The following is a 6,200-nucleotide window of genomic DNA, read 5'->3' on the forward strand; positions in this document are numbered from 1 at the left end:
GTTTTAAAAAAGGGAGAGGATATTTATAAGGAGAGATAGGGTCTAGAATTTAATAAGGGATAATGTTATCATAAATTTAAGTGTAAGAAGGAGATTGAGTAGTTTAGTCTTATAGGCATATTAGTTTAAGGGGAGATTGGTAAGATAACACAAATGGAGGGTTGAGATGATTAGAGAATATATTTCTTTGAAGGCTAGAATTATATAGAGAGAGGAATTGGTTTGAGGGCTATGATTCAATCTAAAAGGATCTAAGGGTTATGATGAATTTGAGGTGGCAAGGCTATTGATTAAAGGGCATGAAGAGAGGATAAAAGAAGTGGATCGTAGAAGTTGTATTTGTTTCTTATGTTTCTTTGCAAGGCTAAGTTAGAGGAAAGAGAGGAGGGATAGGATTAGGAGGGGGAGTTTAATCTAAGGATAAGAAGAGGAGTAAAACTAAGAAATTTGATTAGATCATATTCTCTTCACAAGGATAGGTGATGCGAAGAATGGATAGGTAGGATGTTACAGAAAAAATATAGAATCCAATTGTGTAGGCTATTGCTGGCATAGTGTGAATATGATTAAATCTAGGGGGAGAGTTTAGGGTTATTTAAGTCAGAAAGATATGAGAGCCAAACATGAGATACCAAAATTAAGCAACACATGTGAAGTTTGAATGGATAATTTGGTTGAAGAGAACATCTTAAGTTTATCTTTTGGTGGAGCTAAGATTAGGCATAAGGAAGGTAGTAGGGGAGAATTTTGTGAGAGTGAACATATCGTAACAGAAGAGTGAAGAAGGAATTAGTTAGAGGGAGTTAAAGGGAATAAGGAGGTAGATGGCTCATAAGATGCCACTTGGCAAGTGGTCCCTTATGGTTGATAGTGATGGAGGTTATATGGAGTAGTTTTATCTAGATCCATCCTATAATTAAGAGGAGGTTGTTTTTGGGATGCACTCATGTAAAAAGGGTATAGGTCATGGAGTAAGAATATCAAAGGATCTAATAATATTTAAGTTCATCTCAATCCATGTTGGATTTATAACAAACTCAATTGGATGCAAATGTGGGACGCCAAGGCTAGTGATGATCATGCTCTATGTTTGGCCTTCAAATTAGGGTAAATTAGATTAGAGAAGATGAGAAAGGCCTGAAAAATGATTAGATTGGTTGGAAAGGGTTTAATTGACTATGATTGAGCATGATCAAGTACGATCAGACTCGATTGGATCTAGTCAAAAGTAATCAAAGGGGTCGATTTTGCTAAATTTTGGTAGGTGGGATTGATTTGGTCAGCTAAGGTTTGGGATTGGGTTAGATATTGGATAGGCTAGGGTTCTAGTTGGATGGCCTAAGATCTGGATCAGATGGGTGATGGTTCAAGTCAGATAGACTAGTGTTTAGATTAGATGACCAGGATTTGAGTTAGATTAGATATATTCAAGTAAAATCTAATGGTTAAAGTTAGATTAAGTCATCTAGGATTATGATTGAATGGTTGGATTGGGTTAGAGTGGGTGGGATTAGGTTCGATTGATGATAAATTAGCTAGAAATGTTGGAGTAGGTGGGATTAGGTTAGATTAGCTTGGGTGTAGCTAGGTTGGACAAGATTAGGCATGAGCAAGTTAGGGTGGGATGGATTACGTTGGAATTAATCAAGAGAATGAATAGGTTGAGGTGGGTTAATGATCTGATCGGAGAAAAAAAAAGTTTATTAACTGCTAAACTCCAATCTCTCCAAAGAAAATTAAAAACAGATAGAAAAGTTGTGAAATTAGGGTTTACGTCTTATTTTCTTTTATTGATAACCCATACATCATAAGTGAAGGTACATAGCCCCAATTTAAAATAGTGGTGAGGTCCTTCCTTGCACAATTCGGATTGAATTCCTCTCTTAGTTTGAATAGGACCAAGTTTCCAAAAATAAACACGATTAGTAGAAATAATCATGAAAAAAAATTAAAATCTTACAACAGGTATATATAGACTTTTACATCAATTTTGCTTTTTATCACTCTACGTAATTCTTCACGGATTAGAAGATTCATTCGACCAAAATATTTTTCGAAAAAAACCTTTGGTTTGACTAGCCCATTTGGGGTCCAAATGATGAAATTTTGATCCATTTTAAACTCCTAAGGGGCCCTAAGTTGTAGATCTTGAAAAGTTACTTGGTTTCAAAAAAAAAAAGATCATCTTAATTGGATGTTGTATGACTAAGTTTTGGCCTGCAAAAATTTAGCTCATGACTTGGCTTCTCGATGTAGTGGATCTAACTCATGATACTGTCCAGCCTTGTCCGTAGTAGTCAAAGTAGTTCACATTGAATTTGGTGATCCTCCTGGATCAGTTAATGTTAAGATTTGATGATATAGGATATTGGTTGTTTGTGATTGAGTAAAAAAATTATTTTTTTTGCAACTAGGAGATGTCTACACTCATAACTTAAACTTATACAATTTTATGAGTGCTATGCTTGGCACTCAATTGATAAATTAACTTTAGTGTTTAAGTTACATTAGAAGGCTACATCGAACTAAGAGTTTAAATTAATTTTTTCTACCTAATATATTTGCATGTCCTATATTTTTTACTAATGGAGTTGAGAATTGCTAGCTTATAAAGTTTTGTTTTGTTTGAAGAAAGTCCATTAAACCACTCCATTTGCATATGACAAACTTACACTTAGACATGTATTTCATTCGTTCAAATTAATGAATGCTATGTATACAATTTTAATCTCAACAAACATATCTTATGTAATATCTAATACTAAGTATTAAATTTCTAAACTTGTATATTGAGCTTCCATAATTTCATAAGTTGTTACTATCTAATGTTTGATTAGTAATAATTTGGTCTCCATTGAGAAATGAGAAAAATATAATATAACAATTTGATGTACTATGCATGTCTTATTTTGTTTTCTATGGAGCTATATTAATGTACGTGCATATATATGTATATATATGTATATGTATGCACAAACACACACAAACACTATATATGTTTTATTATGTCTAAAGGGCGACAGTAAAATTGTCCTTCAAATGTAAATGATGTAATGTTTGCTTTTCTATTTTATACTACAAGAATCTAATGAAATTCAAGTTCTTCCATTGAAGCCCTTTCCACCATCTTGTGCTTGATGATACATGTCTAGAAACAACATAGTATCATGCTCCAACAATCCCACTTAGGCTAGCCCTCTGTTATCCATAAGCTCTTTCTTTTCCCTAGTTTGCACCGTGGATATCTCAAGAGGCCTATCTTCTCCAGATGAACTAAGGTGGTACTCTGAAGCAAGATGACAAGGTAGGTGCTGCTTTTGTTCTTCGAGATTATCAAGGTTGATTATTTACAATCAGTATTTTCCTTTTCAACTGAACAAACTATTTTACTTTTTGAACTTCGAGATGCATGGTTGGGCCTTTGTTATGATGTTTGTTTTATGCATTCCAAGATGTTTTGGCTAGAAGATGATTCTTAGACTTTGATATCTTGGGTTGTTCATATATTCTTAGCTAGTACTCGTCCATATATTCATAATCTCTTGAGTTTGATGGTGTTAATCCATGAATTCAAATCTTCCCATATATGTTAGCGAGGGAATTAAGTGGCTAATAGCACTACTATTCTTAATGCAACCATAACTACAAAAATATGAAGTATTGACTTTCTAGATTCTAAGTTGGCCTTCATTCTTGATACTTGGGGATTTAGATTATACGTTTCTAACATCGTGTCTCTCCATTTTGTACCAAAAAAAATAAAATCCAATGAAATATTATATCTTGATTGGCATGTCTAGGAGCTAATCTAATTTTTTTGAGTTGCTATAGTTTATGGCATGGTAGTTTTAGCCCTCAAAACCTAAGTTAAACAAACCATAATGAGACAAGAGGTGAAACCATGTGATCTCATCCGATAATGCATATTAATGGAGTTGTAAGCTTTTTAATTATAAATTTTCATCTTCTTCACAATTAAACTACTTCCTTAAAATTGGTACACTGTTTGCTTAATTAAGTAATGTAACTATTATAATATAATATTGTTAAATAGTTAATGTAATATAATATCGAATTTTGACAATTTAGTCTTATATAGGGCACTTATTTGACATTTGATTGGGTATTAGTTTTGATGTGATTTGCCTGTTTTTTATTGCTTGTCCATGAAGTTGTACTACATTAAGATTTTCAAGTTGACTAGTATATATACTTAGTCTTCATGTGTGTATTTCACTTAATTGAGTAAATGAACATTATTCATGCAACTTTTAAGTTTGATAAATGAAAACATGTGTGGCACTTCAATGATCCGGTCTAGTATCAAATTTTGTTAAAGGAAGTCCCATAGTAATCTTGCATGATATTATCCATGCTTAACACTTGATTTGTTGTTAAATTTAATTTTTAAATTATGCTGAATGAGAGATATTGAGATAGTAGGTAAAAAGTTGTTCCATCTAATAATTCAAAAGATTCCTTAATGCTCAATAATAAAGCAATAACCCATTAGATTATGTATTTTCATTCTATTTGATAGCATACCCAAGTTTTTCTCTTAATATATATATATATATTTATATATATATATATTTAATAGACTTACTTTTTCCACAAATATTGCCTGGTAAATGGATAAAATGAGTACTATAGCATATCATTAGACCCTAACTATTTGAGCTCATATATTAAGCTTATAAAGTTTTGAGGTTGGCGGCTTAAAGACTGAGTAAATACCAGAATTAGCCCTTAGGCCATGTAGGAATAACTATATTAGATAGATTGCAAAGCCACATGTTTTACCAGAAATAGTTTAGATTGTAAAGTTGTTCTGATCGTGGACAAGATGCAGAGTGTAAATTTGATTCTCTTTATGTATTTATACAAATTCAAATCTAAATTATTGCAACGTATGAGGGGTGATCTTAACATACTGCCCATCTATCCAAAAAGCAATCATTGCCATTATAAGAGGTTGCTATATGGAGTCCTTCTATCTTCATTTGGTATGTCTTCTAGGTCCTAAAACACTTGCCAATCAAGTTGTTAGATCATTAAAAATTTATGTTATCTAAAAGTTGATAGTTTTACTGTCCTGAAATTAGGCATGTGGAGGATTTACTTTCTATACATGTGTTTCGCACAACAAAGTAAATCAAATATTACCTGAATAGTTTATATCCTAATAAATCCTTTAATGTTACAAAGATTGGAGATAGTACTAAACATTACCATTCGAACTCATCAAAGAAGCTCATGTCGGATGTCCTTGGCAACATAATCATTATCAATCCTTTCTTAACTAGTCGACAAGATACATTGAACAATTAATGTAGAGAGACATGCAACAAGGATCTTTGATCCATGCCATAATGAAAGAGAAGATAAATGGAAAGTAATAAGGCAAATATTATCCATGAACTTCTAACCCAGATATTACTTAACATTGTAATAATTTAATAATACCAAAATCTAACAACTCAAAATCAAGATATGAGTTTATGGTAAGTGGTCCCATGGTGGTAAAATCATGGTCAATCTTTTTCTAATTAACCGTTGAGGCATGCTTGAGCTAATCAATATTAACCAACTTGATCAGGATCTCTGTCTTTGACATCCATTGATAATGGATAAAAACATATATGGCAAATAACCAAAAGCAAACATTATCCATAGAACTTCAAATCCATACAAAGGTTCAAATGTTGCAACCATCTCAATACATTCTGACAATTCAAATTAAGAAATGAGATTATGATGGATGGTCAAAGGCAATAAAATTATCATAAACCTTTTCCTAGCTAACTAGTAAGGCATACTTAAATTAAACAATATGGAGAAGCATGTAGCATGCAGCTCTAGCATCAAAGCTTCGTTCCTCGTGGAGGGAAAAGAAAGCTGCAAGGTAGGCTCCATAATTACGCGATATCAATTTTTTTTATTTTTTTTTAATTTTATATATTTGGTATTGCCACCATGTCCCATGCAAATAAATCAAAGTCTACGTATTCTAAAAATCCCTTTTTTCCTCTATCTCTCTCTCTCTCTCTCTCCCTCACTCTCTCTCTCCCTTTTTATTTATTTTTCCCTGAATACTTGTGTTTGCTTAGGGGCGCCCAAATGGACCTCCCAACCCCTATGGCCTCGTGGTTTTTCCTTTGCAAAACAATGGGGAGGCTGGAACCCGAACCCCCCTCCTA

Source organism: Phoenix dactylifera, unplaced genomic scaffold (genome assembly GCF_009389715.1).
Source record: "Phoenix dactylifera cultivar Barhee BC4 unplaced genomic scaffold, palm_55x_up_171113_PBpolish2nd_filt_p 000167F, whole genome shotgun sequence".
Lineage (NCBI taxonomy): Eukaryota > Viridiplantae > Streptophyta > Magnoliopsida > Arecales > Arecaceae > Phoenix > Phoenix dactylifera.